The sequence below is a fragment of the Monodon monoceros genome, unplaced genomic scaffold (assembly GCF_005190385.1).
Source record: "Monodon monoceros isolate NGI ecotype Baffin Bay Population unplaced genomic scaffold, NGI_Narwhal_1 Super_Scaffold_5, whole genome shotgun sequence".
Classification (NCBI taxonomy): Eukaryota; Metazoa; Chordata; class Mammalia; order Artiodactyla; family Monodontidae; genus Monodon; species Monodon monoceros.
In genome coordinates, this window is record NW_021703782.1 from 94,341,975 (window position 1) to 94,359,736 (window position 17,762).

General features: G+C 40.9%; 1 long non-coding RNA gene across 1 annotated transcript in view; it reads left to right on the forward strand.

The window, feature by feature from the left end:
* The window catches only part of LOC114884594, a 116,454-nt gene extending 99,217 nt beyond the window's left edge, over positions 1 to 17,237 (forward strand). The window contains exon 3 of the long non-coding RNA XR_003790867.1: positions 17,164 to 17,237. This is a non-coding gene — a long non-coding RNA (uncharacterized LOC114884594). The remainder of the gene's footprint in view (positions 1 to 17,163) is intronic.
* The last annotated feature ends 525 nt before the right edge of the window (positions 17,238 to 17,762 follow it).

The following is a 17,762-nucleotide window of genomic DNA, read 5'->3' on the forward strand; positions in this document are numbered from 1 at the left end:
CTCCAAGGGGGAAAGTGTGAGGCAGTGATTAGAAAATCACTGTGGAGATTCAGTTCTCTCTCGTGTGGTTTTGTTAATTTATTTTTTCTTTTAATTGAAGTATAGTTGATTTATAATGTTGTGTTAATTTCTGCTGTACAGCAGAGTGACTCAGTTATACATTCTTTTTATATTCTTTTTCATTACGGTTTATCCCAGGACATCGAATATGGTTCCCTGTGCTATATAGTAAGACCTTGTTGTTTATCCATCCTATATATAATAGTTTGCATCTACTAACCCCAAACTCCCAGTCCATCCCTTCCCCACCCCGCTCCCCCCTTGGCAACCACAAGTCTATTCCCTATGTCCATGAGTCTGTTTCTGCTTTTTACATAGGTTCATTTTTGTCATATTTTAGATTCCACATTTAAGTGATATCATATGGTATTTGTCTTTCTCTGACTTACTTCACTTAGTACGATAATCTCTAGTTGCATCCATGTTGCTGCAAATGGCATTATTTCATTCTTTTTTTATGGTTGAGTAATATTCCATTGTATATATGTGCCACATCTTCTTTATCCACTCATCCGTCGATGGACATTTAGGTCGCTTCCATGTCTTGGCTATTGTGAATAGTGCTGCTATGAACAGAGGGGCGCGTGTATCTTTTTGAATTATAGTTTTGTCTGGATATATGCCCAGGAGTGGGATTGCTGGATCATATGGTAATTCTATTTTTTGTCTTCAGAGGAACCTCCACACTGTTTTCCACCGTGGCTGCACCAACTTACATTCCCACCAACAGTGTAGGAGGGTTCCCTTTTCGCCACACCTTCTCTAGCATTTGTTATTTGTAGAGTTTTTAACGATGGCCATTCTGACTGGTGTGATATGGTACCTCCTTGTAGTTTTGATTTACATTTCTCTAATAAATAGCAATGGTGAGCATCTGTTCATGTGCCTATTGGCCATCTATATGTCTTCTTTGGAGAAATGTCTGTTTGGGTCTTCTGCCCATTTTTTGATTGGGTTGTTTTTGTTGTTGTTGAGTTGTATGAGCTGTTTGTATATTTTGGAAATTAACCCATTGTCAGTGGCATCGTTTGCAAATATTTTATCCCATTCCATAGGTTGTCTTTGAGTTTTGTTTATGGTTTCCTTTGCTGTGCAAAAGCTTGTAAGTTTGATTAGGTCCCATTTGTTTATTTTTGTTTTTATTTCTATTGCCTTGGGAGACTGACCTAAGAAAACATTGGTATGATATTTGTCAGAGAATGTTTTGCCTATGTTTTCTTCTAGGAGTTTTATGGTGCCATGTCTTATATTTAAGTCTTTAAGCCATTTTCAGTTTATTTTTGTGCATGGTGTGAGGGTGTGTTCTAACTTCCTTGATTTACATGCAGCTGTCCAACTTCCCCCGCACCACTTGCTGAAGAGACGTTTTTCCATTTTATATTCTTGCCTCCTTTGTCAAAGATTAATTGACCATAGGTGTGTGGATTTATTTCTGGGTCCTCTGTTCTTTTCCATTGATCCATATGTCTGTTGTTGTGCCAGTACCAAGCTGTTTTGATTATTGTAGCTTTGTAGTATTATCTGAAGTCTGGGAGCGTTATGCCTCCTGCTTTATTCTTTTTTGTCAGGATTGCTTTGGCAATTCTGGGTCTTCTATGGTTTCGTATAAAGTTTAGGATTATTTGTTCTGGCTCTGTGAAAAATGTCATGGGTAATTTAATAGGGATCACATTAAATCTGTATATCGTTTTGGGTAGTATGGCCATTTTAACAATATTAATTCTTCCAATCCAAGAGCATGGGATATCTTTCCATTTCTTTGGATCATCTTTAATTTCCTTTATTAATGTTTTATAGTTCTCAGCATATCTGTCTTTCACCTCCTTGGTCAGGTTTATTCCTATTTTATTTTATTTTTTTGGTGCGATTTTCAAAGGTATTTTTTTTTTACATTCTCTTTCTGATATTTCATTGCTAGTGTAAAGAAATGCAACCAATTTCTGTATGTTAATCTTCTATCCTGCTACCTTGCTGAATTCATTTATCAGGTTTTATTAATTTAAGAATAGTTGTTTTATCTTTGAAATGTTGGCCGTGGTCTAAAATATAGTGTTATTTACTTGGTCCCTTTCCATGCTAATTTTTGGTATTCTGGAACAAAGTGAGGTGTCCTCACTGAAATAAAACAAGAGTTTTGAGGGCAAAAGTGAATTGCAGTCTGCTAATTTTTGTCTTGTTGATTTGGTGGGGAAGAGGAGGGTATAGCTCTCTATTCTGTAACCTGTATGAACTTAGGCACACTACAGAATTGTACTAGGACCCATCACTTCCTGGGCAATATCAAAGAATTATGCAGAGAAACTTGGTGAATTACCAGCACACTGTTTACTTGTAGATAAAAGAGATCAATCATTTTAATTAACAAAGGTCCCAAGTAGGATTTATAGAAGAGAAGAAGAGAGGGCAAACAAAAAAACTGCAGGTAGTCTAGGAAAAGTGAACTCAGGGGCACATTTTCTGGGTAAACTGATAAGCTGGCATCAAGCAAATAGTTCAGTGTGAACTGTATCCTTGAAGAGACTGGGTAGGGGTGACAAAGAAAACCATTGCTGTTATTTATGGATTCTCTGGAAGATCTGGAGAGTTTAGCTATGGAACTACATGATAGACTGGGTGACTGTGAATTTGGAGTGGTTCAGAGTGCTTCTGAGCAGAGGGAGTAGCATTTAGGAAAGCCCTAAGGCTGGGAGAAACCTGGCATAATTGAGAATCTGAAAGACAGCTCTTGTGGCTGGAAGACAGCGAGGGGAGGGAAGCTGTAGCTTCTGCATGGAAGCCCCTCTGTGGGTCCTGGAATCAGCTGGTTGTGCCAACATCAGGGTGTTGCTGCCTCATCATTACTATGGTCCACATCATCACAACTGCCATTTTGGGGGCTCTTACTGTGTCAGGCCCAGTGGTAGGTACTTTCCATACATTATCCTATATGAACTTCCCTCAAACCCCAGGAGATTGGCATTGTTCTCCCCATTTCACCAGTGAAGATACTGAGGTTCACGGAATCCTATGACTTGCCCAGGTCATACAGTTAGTAAGTGGCGGAAAGGGATTAGAAACCAATACCATCTTAATGCACAACCTCAGTCCTTATACTGAATGCATTGTTTCTTGCCACTGTCCTCTCTTCCCCCTCGACTCCAGCACTCAGCAAAGTGCAAATCCCTGTTTGCTCAGCTGATTATTACTATGATTATCGTTTTGCTCAGCAGATGCCAGGTTTAGGGCAGTGCTTTCCCCCCAAAGGGGCACCCAAATAAGACACTCTGCTTCCTTAAATAGGAATCTATACCCTAGACAGTGAAATAGTATTGAGATAAGCGATTGAATGAATGATGGATCCAAATGAATTGCCCACAAATGACTATTCAAGAACGGGGTGAACTACTTCTTAAGGTAAGTCCAGCGCCTTTGAGTGTCATCATTTTGGCCATTGGGTGTCCACCCAAAGAGCCCCACAGACCCCGAGTCATGGCTTATGGGTCGAAATGTTTAAAAACAAATTTACCAATATCCTAACAAACACTTTCTTATAAGAAATAGGATGTAAACATATCTTCTGCTTGCTTGATTGGGAAGATTAAGTGAAACCTCTCATGTGAAAACACTAATGTTCGAATAAATAAATATATTCTGCTTTTTTATTTTAATTAAGCCAGTGGTTCTCAAAATGTGGTCCGGGGACAACTGAGGATCCCTGGAACCCTTTTAGGGTGCCCATGAGGTCAAAGCTATTCTCATGACAATACCAAGATGATTTTGGCCTTTTCCCAGCTCATTCCCTCATCAGTGTAAATGGAGTTTTCCAGAGGCTTCGTGATGTGTTTTATCTACATCTGAATGAAGAAGCAGATGTGAGAATCCAACTGTCATCTATTAATTCAGACATGGAAGAGATTTACAAAAATGCAAAACCAATGCCACTCTTCTTAGTACTTTTTTTTACATATATTTTTTAAAAATATAAAAAATGTCATTTATATTAACATGTAGTGGATTTATTGTTGGCATTTTAAAATAAATTAATAAGATTCTTAAACTTTCTCAGTTTTTATTTCTAAGAATATCTATAAACCTATACCAACTCAAACTTTGGGGTCCTTGATTTTTAAAAAGCTAAGGAGTTTTGAGACCAAGTGACTGAGAGCCACTGAGCAAATTAATGTTTAGGACACATTATTAATTCAGTACTGTCTTGTCCCCAGTACAATAAAAATAATTTGTAATTACTCTTTAGTAATGCCTTCAAGAAAATGCGAGCAGCAATAATGTAGAGGCTTCCTGATGCTTCTAAGGAAACAAGAGTTAATATACAGAGAATAAGTGCTATTTCATGGAAATATTTAAATCTGGGTTCACATTAACCGAAGGGCATAAATTGTAAAATGTAACTAGAACATATTTCCCTAATATTAATCATAATTTCTTTAATAGATGAAAAAACTCTATTAATAGAGAGTACGAAAAGGAAATTTCACCTCTTGGAAATTCAGAGTCTCAGGCTCCTGCCCATGGATGTGTAGTAGCTGTGTTTTGGGTTTTCTTCCTGCAGAGTCTTGAAGGGAGGACCTCACAAACCGAAAGTGGTGCAATTTGCATTGTGACCCTGGTTCTGTCATCAGCTAGCTGCCTGATGTTGGGGAAATGGACCCTGGGCTCCGTTTTCCTCATAAAAGTATGGAGAAATCATCTCTCGGGTCCTTCCTTGGAAGATCCAAATCTGTTTTGAGACATTTGGGACAGAATTATGAGAGGGTGGATAATACGGTACTTAGGAAGGCAGTCAAGTGATGGCAAAAACCAAGACTTTGGAATTTGATTAAAGAGGGGCAAGTAGGAGCCTGAGAAGAGATCTCAGGGAATCCTGCATCCAAAATTCCTGGAGGAACTGAGGGGATGGAGTAGGAAGGTATGGGAGCAGGAGTTTATTTGAGAAAAGCATGTCACTTGCAAAGCCCTCAGGGGCACTGGGAGGTCACCTCACTGCTTATGGATGAGTCTGACATGTCATCTTGAAAGAAACAGCTACAGTCTGGCTCAACTTTCTGACTACACAGTAACTCCTTCTATTGGGTTGTGGATTTGAGTCAGTTTCTAATGCAAAAATCATGAAAAGAAGAAATGTGCTGCAAATGTTGGTCACAGTGTTGCAACACGTTGTTATGTGAGTCAGCAGTCCCTTTGCCATGCTTCATGGTGGCATCATGGTCTCTTTCTTGCTGTCTTTGCTAGTTTGTTCCTGAACACTTCTCACCCTCAGCCAATCCTATCCACTTCAAGTCCTTTAAATCATCATGCTTGATCTCACCCCAGGCCTTTGCACATGCTAGTCCTTTGCCTGGGAGTCCCCTTTGCCTAAACTGGCTGGCTGGCTGGCTAACTTGCAAGTTATCAGTTTAAATTTTATCTGCGTAGAACCCACTTCTCTGAAGACAAAAGTAAATTTATAGTTGATAATCCACTTTCATTATTCTTTATCATGGCATCTTGTTTTGGGGCTTCATGACACCTATTGTGTAATTTTTGAGATTGTGTGTTTTTGAAAATTAACTGCCACTTTATTAAATAATATGTATACACAGTTAAAGACAAAAAAAACAATGTCAAGGGGCTTCCCTGGTGGTGCAGTGGTTGAGAGTCTGCCTGCCGAAGCAGGGGACGCGGGTTCGTGCCCTGGTCGGGGAAGATCCCACATGCCGCGGAGCGGCTGGGCCTGTGAGCCATGGCCGCTGAGCCTGAGCGTCTGGAGCCTGTGTTCCACAACGGGAGAGGCCACAACAGTGAGAGGCCCGCGTACCGCAAAAAAAACACAAAAGCAAACAATGTCAAAAGATTTATAATGAAGATAGTAGTGCCTGTTTACTAATCCCTACCTCATTTGGTCCTGCTCACCAGACAAATCACTTTTTAGCTCTTTATGTTATTTCTTATGGCATATGCCTCTGTATTTCTAGCAAATATGCTTATATTGTTATCTATTGATTTATCGGTGACAGACTTCCTGCTATAGTAGATGAAAATATAGATCTTTTATACATCTCTTCATTTCTTCTCTCTTCTTCCCTTGATATGCATATCATAATTTTTTGATAAATCAGAATCAGAGTTTATGTTTTTATGATCATGCAAATATTGTCCACTGCAGAGTTTAAGTAGTTTCCTATGATCATTTCTTTTCTTGCACAACTTTGTATTTCTTGAATTCACAGTTGCTTCTTTACCTCCAGTTGGTGTGAATTTTTTTCCTTGTATTTATTCTTTCTTCACCCAGTCCATCAAATCAGTATTTTTTTTCCCTTTTAAATCAGGTTTTGACAAATTCTTTCTTAGTAAAGAATTACATAGTAAAAATTTTACACTTTTCAGTCTAGACAGTCTCTGTCGCAACTGTCCAACTCAGCTGTTACAGAGGGCGCAGTCATGGGCAATATGTAAATGAATGGGCATGGCTGTGTGCCAATAAAAAGTGGCAGGCAGAATTTGGTCCCTGGGCTGGAGTTTGCCCAGCCCTGTTCTAATTGGTAAAATATATCAGATATTACTGTGTGTCATTTTTAATTTTCCTACAGCCCTTGTCCTGGAGCCCTCCACCCTGTGCTGACCATACAGCGAGTTCTCTTTGTGTCTTGCCCCGCTGGCATCCTGGAAATTCCCTCCATTGCCTTCCGGTTTGGGACCCCTTATTTCTTGGGTCTCTGCATCTTCCTCTTTTTGCTTCATTCCTTTGCTTAGCGGGAGGATGTTCTCAATTAACTTCCTAAAAAAGAGGGAGTGTATGGGAGGTAAATTTTCTGAGCCTTCATATGTCTGAAAATGTTTATATGTTTCTCCCTATGTTTGTTGATAGTGTAGCTAAGTAATGAATTCTAGGTTAAAAACTTCCTTAAAAATCTGAAGGCTTTCTCCAGTTCTTTTCCAACTTCTAGCATTTCTGGTAGAAGCCTGATTGCACTTCTGATTCCTGTTTGTTTGCCTATGATCATCTCCTATCTCCCTACCACTCCGCAGCTGGAGCTTTTAGGATCATCTTTTTATCCATGGAGCTCTGGAATGTGACAGTGATGGGCCCTGGCACGATCATTTTCAGACCCGTGCATCTCTGTTCTGCTCTGTGCCTGACGTTCATGGGTCTGGAGCTTCCTCAAACAATTTCTCCAGACACTAACTCTTCTGCCTCTAGGGTGTCTGTCAGGCTCTGCAGGGCCAAGGGGAAATCTAAGAGTTTAATCCTCTCTGTGTCCGGATGTGCAGCCTCATGCCTCTGTGGAAGATCAGGCCCATGAGAGCCTTGCCTTGCAGATGGTTCCCCAGGGTCCATGACTATGTCAGAATATGCCTCTCCAGGTGGTTAAGGTTGAAATTTTCTCCACTGTGCTTAGTTGATCATTGCTCATCTATCTATAGCCTGTCTTCCAAAGTTTCATCATGATGTGTTGTCCACTTACACGCTAAACAGTTTCTTGTTGTTGTTGTTGTTTATTTCATTGGAGGAAAGAGAAGATATAAATGCTATGGTCAATCTGTCATGTTTAACCAGGAGTTCACAATTTGTCATCATACATGTGTTTATGTATCTAAAGACTGTTCTACTACAGAGAGGCTGTGTCTGTTTATTCACCCCCTGTATCCCTAATACTTGGCTTAATGTGGACATTCTACTAATATTTAGTGAATGGAATGAGTACATGTTGAAAGAAATGGTTTGATGGAAGCAGAAGCCTTAGGTGGGGAGCCCTGCCTGGGAGATGATGCTTGAAGAAGCTGAGCCTGGATATGAAGAGCCTTGAGCACGAGGTCAAGGAGTATACACTTTTCCAGTTAGAAGTTTGTTGATGGTTTTAATGGCAGTGAAGGTGGTGATGGAAGGGTATTTTGGTCAACGTGATTTCAGAAAGAATTTTTCTGGCTGTGGAATAAAGGCTAGTTTGAAAGTGAAACTGTGCAACTCAGACTGGGACTTGAACCCACGTGCCAGAACTTGAACCTGGCCAAAACCAGATTGGGACTTAAACCCATGGTCTTTTAATTGAGGTCACACACCTGGTCTCAGATTCTTGATATCTCGTTGCAGAAAGAATTCAGTGAGAGACAGGTAAGAAGTGGATTTATTTACAGAGAAACAGACTCCACAGACAGAGTGTGAGCCATCTCAGAAGGTGAGAGGCCCCCAAATATGGCAAGGTTAGTTTTTATGGGCTGGGTAATTTCATAGGCTAATGAGTGGGAGGGTTATTCCAACTATTTCAGAGAAGGGGCGGGGATTTCCAGGAATTGGGCCACGGCCTGCTTTTTGGCCTTTTATGGTTAGCCTCAGAACTGTCATGGTGCTGGTGGGTGTGTTATTTAGATGCTAACGTATTACAATGAGCATATAACGAGGCTCAAGGTCCACTGGAAGTTGAATCTTCTGCCATCTTTGACCTAGCTGGTTCTAACCAGTTTTTGCCATGTCCTATGGCTATGTCATTCTTTTAAAGGTTGTGCCCTGTCCCCTTTCCCTCCTGTTTCAAAAGGAGTACACGTATAGGGGAATAAAATGTCATGAACTGACCAGAACCTGTGAGAAATGAGGAGCTGGACTACAGAGAACTATATGGAGGAAGAATCAAAAAGATTTATGTTCTAACTCAATATGGGGAGTTAAAAATGGATCTCAATGACTGGTGGTTCCATTAGCAGAAAGAAAGAACAGTACAAAGGATGTGAGGGGATGGGAAAGAGTAGATAATGCTTTTTGTTTGTCATATTTGAGGCAATAAAGGAACATCTAAGTGGAAATGTTTAGCAGGCAGTTGGCTATGTTAGAGGTAGGGAATGAAAACATAGATTAGGGAGTTCTTCTCACAGAGAAGTCAAAGGACCGAATGACATGAAGGCACATAGATGGCAATAGACAGGCCCAGAATTTGAAGTCAGATCTGCTTAAATCCACAGACCATGTTCAACCACAATAGTGTACTAACTTGTCAAGATGCAGCCCAGAAGAGTAGAGGCTTCAGATTGGCCTTGGGAAAGACTCACATTTAATGGGACATGTGACTTCTTAAGAATGAAGGTGCAAAATGCAATAGGAACTAATGAGCTGTGAGAGAAGAACGCTGATGCTACAAGGCTCCCCCAAGTCTGGACGGGGGGCAAGCCTGGCAGCCACACTTGGCAGGCCACCTTGGCCTTGGCCAGAGCTGAGGTCTCCCGCAGATCCCACCTGGTTTCACTCTGATGACTTCCCCGAGGACATCAGTTACACTTTCTTTTCTTACACTTTCCACCTTTCCTGCTGCTATGGTTCAAGCCAGAGAAAACTATGGCCAAGTAGCAATTCTCAGAACCCAAGCGGGGCTAACATACTGCCTGGTTTCCCGCTCCTTCTTGCTCAGCCCCGAGCCGCTTGAGAGGATCACGGGGAGGTGGTATTTAGAGATTCTCAGAAGTGCCACATGCAGGGAAGAACTCCTGGGCCCCTCCCTAATGGCCCCCTTCTTGTAGCCTGCCTTTGGGTTCATGGCATGGACTGAGGGAGGAAGGGGAAGCAGACTCATGAGGGTGGGGGCGTGGGGAGTGTAGGTTGTGAAATAATATGACAAACCTCCAGAATTAGCAAAGAAAGCTGTTTCTGGAATTTGGAATTCAAACTTTTTTCACAGTCAACATTTCTGTGACTAGAAGGTGAGATAAAAATCTCTGTCATTCCACTGGCTTTCACCTTTGTTTTAAATTATCAGATTTTAAAACAGAAATTATTATCAGTCTGATATTGTTTCCTTTTCTAAAATGTGGTTTAATTTTGTAAAGAGCCGAGTAAGACGGCAGAGCTGAATCATAGGAAGTGTCAGCATGCAAGCTCTACACCCGTGATTACAAAACCATGGCCGAGTAATCTTGGTATTCTCCTTGAAAAAGTGTTCCTTAATCCTTTTTGTTTTTAGCTAGGGGAATTTCCTCTTCCTTCCTCCTACCAATATGGCTTCTTTGATTTCACGTGAGAAAATGTTAAATCGAATGAGAAAGTATGTGTCTTGAATTTGAATCTCACTTCCTCTTCCTTACTGGGTAGTACTGGAAGAGTCACTTAACCTCTCTGAGCCTCAGTTGTCTCCCTATAAATGCAGATAATAAGATGGAGGATATTTGCTTAATTATTAATATATGATTAATAATATATATTAGATATGATTAATTATTGTATATTTATGATTAATGCATTGCTGGCACTTAGCAGGTGCTGGAACTGTGTTAATTCTTACCATTGAACAGGGTTGGATAATTTTTTCCCTATTGATAGTCACTGACTCACCAAAAAAAAAAGAAAAAATCAATTTACTGTATGCTGTTAACTCAAGGGAGAGAGTTGTGGGTGTTTTTGTTTTGGATCTTATTTTTAGACATTATAAAAATGTTCCATCCATTGTATTTTGAAATTAAGAATGGGGAACGTTATTTATATCTGAATCGTATATTATAACAAATGAAAATATTATATGAATGACTTAAGTTCTATATTATAGGCATTTAAGAGAGAGAGACAGAGAGGGGGAAAGAGGGAGAGAGAGAGAAGGAAGACAAGGGAAGTAAAGGAAAGGGGGAAAGGGGGAAGATAGGAGACATGCGATATTGGTAGAGATATAAAAGAAATACCAAGGGCAAGAGTCACTGGATGGAAGCACCAGTGTTTTAGATAAATAGCTTTGGTTTTGCCCTAATTGACACTTGAGCTATCCATCCTAAAGTCATGTATTTGCTATTCTCATTTCCCTTTGAGACCCATTCATCCATCCATCTATCTATCCATCATTCTTTAATTTATTTTTTTGAATCAACAAGCAACTACTAAATACACCCTATGTGTTTAGCCCTGCCCTAGGAGGTAGTGATGCAAGAGATCAAGCCAATCCTGTTTTCTAAGAGCTCACAGTTTTGTGGGAGAGACATACAGGCAAACAAATAGCATCAGGATAAAATAAGCGACTGACTCAGTTTTGGGGTGGTAGGAAGGATTCATAAAGGAGGTGCTCCATTACTGGGTCTTGAAGAAAATGCAGTCATTTGTTAGGCAGACAAGACTGTTTGGTGGTGATAGAGATTAAGATGTGTTCTGGGCAGAGTAAAACTCTGAATACCTTTTGGACTGACCCAGTTCTGTCCAAACTGGGAACTGCTTTATTTGAAACATAGCTCTGTGTGTTCATGGAGCCAGTGTGGCAGGTGGTTAAGATCAAGGATGCTGCAGGCAGATAGATAGGAGTTTGCCTTTGGTCAAGCTGTTCATCCTTTCTGAGCCCTAGCTTCATCATACTTAAAAGGAGGATAAAACTCATGAATGCTTTAAACTTTAAGTGAATTGACATACTACCTATGAAAGCTTTGCACCTTGTTGGGCACACAGTAGACGGTCAAATCGAAACCATGATTTCCCTTTCAATATATTGGACCCTTGGTGTATTAGAATCTAAGTGGCCCTCTGAGCAAGTTGGGTCAGGGATGAGAAACAATGCCCTTGGGACAAAAAAATAGATTGTTTTATTTATGACTCTTTTTTAAAAATTTTATTATTATGTTGTAAATTTATGATTCTTTAACTCTCTTCTTGAAACTTCTCAGAAACTTTTCTGAATCATAATAACTCAGGTATCAATCAAAATCAAATTTTTTCTTTGGGGTGCATCTCCCTCTGTGTTTTCTAAGGCTGGAATAAAACCAAACCAAGGATAGGAGATTCACTGTCTTTGTTGTAGATTACCTCTCGGTGAAAAAACCTTAAGGCATTAGCTCCTGAGAGCACAGCTCTTCAGAAGGCTATCAGCCACACCTTCAGCACGAAGCTGTCTCCAAACCTGTATTATGAGTAGCACCATGAATACCCAGTGGAGAGGATGCTGTAGACCTGGGTCAGCTCTCTTAGAATAGACACTCAACGTACAATAGAGAGAGCAAGTGAAAGCATGAGACTAAAGTGTGAATGGATGGGAGTCATTTTCTTTTTTAAAAAAAAAAATTATTTATTTATGGCTGTGTTGGGTCTTCGTTGCTGCGCGCGGGCTTTCTCTAGTTACGGCGAGCGGGGCTACTGTTTGTTGCGGTGCGTGGGCTTCTCACTGCAGTGGCTTCTCTTTGTTGCGGAGCACGGGTTCTAGGTGCGCCGCCTTCAGTAGTTGTGGCTCTCGGGCTTAGTTACTCTGCGGCCTGTGGGATCTTCCCAGACCAGGGATCGAACCTGTGTCCCCTGCATTGGCAGGCAGATTCTTAACCACTGCGCCACCAGGGAAGTCCTGGGAGTCGTTTTCAACACCGACCGTCTGGAAGTTAACTGTCTCTTCCGTAGGAGTACTATGAATTACTGGGAGGCTGGAGTGTAATTCGTATCAAATGAGTTGCTCTCCAGTTTATAATTACTGTTTCTCAGGTAACACAGTGGCCAGATTTGTTCTTGAGGTCCCTGTGTCCTTGGCCGTAGCTGATCCTAAGGCAGTTGCTTCCAGACTTGAGCGTGCATCAGAGTCTCCTTGTTAACATACGGATTGCTAGGTGCCAGCCCCAGACTTTTTGGTCCAGTAGGTCTAGGGTGGGGCATGAGAATTTGCAATTCAGAAAGTTCCCAAGTATGCTGCTGCTCTGGGAGCGCACGCTGAAAACCAATGATTTATGGCATAGGCAACTGTGAGCTAGCTCGGTGTTCTTCTTTCCAGTGCACCCATCTCCCCTCAACCTTTCTTGTATGTTTGCTGGGTGTAGTTTCTATTACACACAAATAAAATAATTTTAATGAATACCGGAGGGGGCTGTGTCTTTATCCTGGAGAAGAGAGGAATCAGAGTGTAAAGGGGAAATGAAGGTGTTCTCTAATATCTGAAGATTTACTGTGTCAAAACAAGAATGCGAGACGGATCTTACCAAGTTGGCTGTTTTGCCTCAAACTAAGTAAAACATTTTTAACTATTTAAATTGTCTGAGAATGGGCAGCCTTCGGTTAAAGATGATAAATTGAACATACTCATTTATCCCTGTTCTCTCCCAAAACACCAGTAAAATGACAGTAACTGAAATTTAGCATAATGCATGGCATAAACTCAAGGACAAAAAGAAGGGAAGAAGGGATGATAAGGATACTGAAAGCTGGAAAGCAGATGGACAACTGGTCCAATTGGTATTAGCAGACCTGAGAAGTTCTGGAGAACAAAGAGAGCAAAGAAATTTATATCCTAGAGCCTTAGATAGGTTCTGGATTCTGGAACTTCTGAACAGGGCAAAGTTGGGCCTTCCAAGAGGAGGACTGGTTGAAAATCTGTAAAAGCAAAGGGTCCTTTAGATCGCCCCAAGCAACTGCATGAGGTGTCATCTTCTCCTATGCCCTGGTATGTGGCTGGAAGTTTACTCTTGATGGGAATGAACCAGAGGGGCTCTGGACTAGTGGATGCCAGGTACAGTGGTAAGGATTATCTTACAGAAAATGTGTGGTGGTGGGAATTAAATGAGAATGAACACATGGAACTTTATACCCCAGTCTTCTTTCCATACTGAGTTCCCAGAATCTTGACCTTCATGCGTGTGCCTTCCACATATTAGTATGGTGTTGGGATTTAGAAGGTACTCAACAACAGGTAGCTATTACACAAAAAGATTGGGAAAGGAGAGGAGGGGGCTTGTGGTGCAGGGGAGGCCTGCTGAAGCTGTCTAAACTGAGTTTAAGTGAATAGTATTTACTGAGCAGCTATTCTGTGCCAAATAGCAAGCTGTAAGCTCCAATGATTCAGTAGTGAGTAAGATTCAGTGTGCCCATCTGTCAGTGAACCAGATAGGAGGGTTGGGGGAAGGAACAGCATGTATAGAGGCAGACAATAGTGAAACAGCATGCTGAGTTCATGGAACCACAGGCAGTTCAGTATTGTTGGCATGGAAAGTGTAGACACACAGGGAGCGTGGGAGGAGGAGAAGCCAAAGAGATGCTATTGGATTTATGTCTCTCTCTCTGTTTGCATGAGTTCTCTCAAAATGCATATTATTTTATATGCATATATTTTGAATCTTCATAAATGTATCCATTCTGGTTTTCCCTTTCTTCTCATCAAGGGCAATGTTTTTAAGATCCATCAGTGTTGCTATAACAATAACCTAAACCATTCCTATGAACTCTTGTCTGATATTTCATGGTTTTTTGTTTTTTTTTGAAAGGAAGGTTGTTGTTGTTTTTTTTTAATAAAGTTATTTATTTATTTTTGGCTGTGTTGGGTCTTCGTTTCTGTGCGAGGGCTTTCTCTAGTTGTGGCAAGTGGGGGCCTCTCTTCATCGCTGTGTGCGGGCCTTTCACTGTCGTGGCCTCTCTTTTTGCGGGGCACAGGCTCCAGACGCACAGGCTCAGTAGTTGTGACTCACGGGCCTAGTTGCTCCGCGGCATGTGGGATCTTCCCAGGCGAGGGCTCGAACCCGTGTCCCCTGCATTGGCAGGCAGATTCTCAACCACTGCGCCACCAGGGAAGCCCTTCATGGTATTTTATGCTGTGTCTCTACCTACTTTTACCTACTCATTTTCCCAGGAATGAGCATCAGAATTATTTTCCACCCCATCTTCCCATTTGCTCCAAGAAAGAAATACAACAATAAACATCTCCAGGTGTGTCCTCTGATGAAGCTTTGTGAGAATTTCTTGTGCTTTACACCCTGGAGGGAGATTGTCGGGTATGTGTAGATATATACCCAACAATCTACACATAGAGTAAGGAGTGGGGGTAAGTGTTGCTAGTTTGCCTTCCAGGATGTCCTCCCACTGGGCCATTAGTTCCCACATCACTACTAGTTCGGTTTTGTGTTTTGTTTTTCTTTCACCTGCAAAAGTTTCCTTGAGCCTCTTTGGGTAATTATTACTATTATTGATTGTTTTGTAAGAACAGTTAACATGGGTCCTACCTTCCTAACAAATCTTTAAATATACAATACTGTATTGTTGATTATAGGCACTGTCTGTACAGCAGAGCTCCAGAACATATTCATCTTGCATAACTGAACTTTATCCCCATTGAGCAACTCCCCATTTTCCACTCTCCCTAGCCTCTGGCAACCATCATTCTATTCTCTACTTCTATGAGTTGGACTTTTTTTTTTTTTTTTGGCCACACTGCGTGGCTTGTGACATCTTAGTTCACCGACCAGGTATTGAACCCACACCCTTGACAGTGAAAGCGTGGAGTCCTAACCACTGGGCCACCAGGGAATTCCCTGAGTTTGACTATTTTAGGTACCTCATATAAGTAGGATCATGTAGTATTTGTTCTTCTGTGGCTGGCTTATGTCATTTAGCATAATGTCCTCCAGCTTCATCCATGTTGTCATATATGGCAGGATTTCCTTCTTTTTTAAGGCTGAATAATATTCTATTGTATGTATATACCACGTTTTCTTTATCTGTTCATGTGTCAATGGGCTTTCAGGTTGTTTCCATACCTTAGTTACTGTGAATAGTGTTGTATTGAACATGGGAGTGCAGATATCTCTTCAAGATTCTGATTTCAGTTCTTTGGGATATATACCCAGGAGTGGGATTCCTGGATCCTATGGTAACTATATTTTTAATTTTTTGAGGAACCTCCATCTTGTTTTCCATAGCGGCTGCACCATTTTGCATTCCCATCAACAATGTATAGGGTTCCAATTTCTCCACAACCTCACCAACCAAGTTTATGACACAGTATTTTTCTTTTTTTTTTTATTGTTTTTGCTAGTGCAAAATGCTTATAATTTGTCCTAGGTTCAAAATGTCATTTGCATTTCTCTAATTGCTGATGATTTTGCACATCTCTTTAAAGCTTGTTAGCTTTTGAGGCTTCCTCTTCTGAAGTTGACTCTCTGTATCCTGTTACCATATTTCTATTGGGGCGGCTTTCCGTTTCTTATTGATTTGCATGATTTTCTGTTATATTTTAGATCTGGATCTCTTGTTGGCCGCTTATCTTAGAGCTGAGGAGTGCCCTTCAATTGCAAGTCTAGCCTCAAGATGTAGCCATAGAGTCTCAGAAAGAGAAAAATGACCTTGGGACTTGAGATGGAATAAATTGGCAGTGATCCTTTGTGTGACATATACTTTCTTATGACCCCAGGGACTACTGGGGTTATCTTGTCGTTAAATGTCCTAATATCGGACTTCATTCACAGACTTCCCCCTTCATTACTTCCTTCAGTTATAGGCACCATATATTACTATCATTATCGTATTACTTTTATTACACCGATGGAAAAATGTTTTGCTGCTGATGTAAAATACTCAAACTGATAACAAAATTATTAAAAACTACCCACAGCTCTGCCACCTAGAAATGACTACAGTTATTCTTTTAGGATGTGTTCCAATCCCTGGACGGGAATGGCTGAGAAGATGTAAGCATTATTATGACAAATGGTCCTCCCTTCCACCCCAGGGCTCTATATTAATCTCTCTTGTAGAACCTTCTACATCTTACTATAGTTAATTGTTCAGGGATTATTAGAACAAGAGTCAGTTGACTTATGTTTTAGCTCCAACTTGGATTTATCAAAGCTTCCCTTTTTTAAGAAAAGACCTTGAACATCAGGCTGGGGGTTTGGACTTTCTTCTGTAAGCGATTGGGAGCCATTGAAGGATTTGAGGTAGCGACTCATCCAAAATGGTTTTGGTAAAGGAAGTTCTTCCCGGAAGCAATGATACATGAATGTAATTGAATCAAAGTTACATTTATCACGTACCGGGTATTGTGCTCAAGGTATTATCTATGGTATTTCACTAGATCCTTTTAGTACAATAGTATAGGGATGATCACCTCCAAGTTAGAGGTAAGAAATTTGAAACTCAGTGGGGTTAAGCAATGTGCTCAAGGACACACAGCTGGTGTTGGATTATGGTGTTAAATCCAGCACGTTCAGCTAACCAGTTTCTTTCCAGGTACAGATGCTGGTATGAAAGATATTTTAGCAGTCTAGGTGGGATCAATTCCCATTTAATAGTGAGAAGTTCAAGTGCCTAGCAAGCTACTTTCTTAGAGCAGCAGCTTTGTTAATTGCTGGCTGTCCCCAGGGGTTTTTCTCTATGACTCACACAGCAGGGGAATCCTGAGGGAAGCTCAGCTTTTACTTCTTGAATTGCAGAGTCCTGACAAACTGTGTGGTGATTGGAGATAGATATCTGAGTCCCTGCCAGCAAAGAGATTGAAGCAGGCATCTTGGGTAAGTCCCTTCTCTCTGGACCTCAGTTTTCTTAACCACAAAGGATTAAATGATCTCTGAAGTTTTCTTTCCTTCTAACACTCAGAGATCTCTCATGGTGCGTAATGTAGTGCTGAGCTCTATGTGGAGCTTAGTAATGGTGATTCGTAGGAACTAAACCAGCAAAATATAATTACACACAAAACTGGTTGAAAATAGGCTGTAGGCAGGGAATAGAAGATACGTGTTCTTAGTTCATGTGGGAGGGACTGTATGTAAGTTCATTCTTAGAGTCTGTTACTAGTGCCTTATATATTGGTGGCCAGATGGTTTTGTTGAAGGAAAGAATGAGCAATACAGAAAGGCTATTTGTCCCCTAATATCTGTCCTCCACCTTCTCCTTCAATAATGCAGCACCTGAAAATTACCTGGAAACCGTAGCCCGGGACAAAACCTCATTCCCCAGACTTCCTTGTAGTTAGACATGGCCATGTTATTAAATTCTGACCGTAGGGTATAAATGGAACTAGTGTTGACATTTT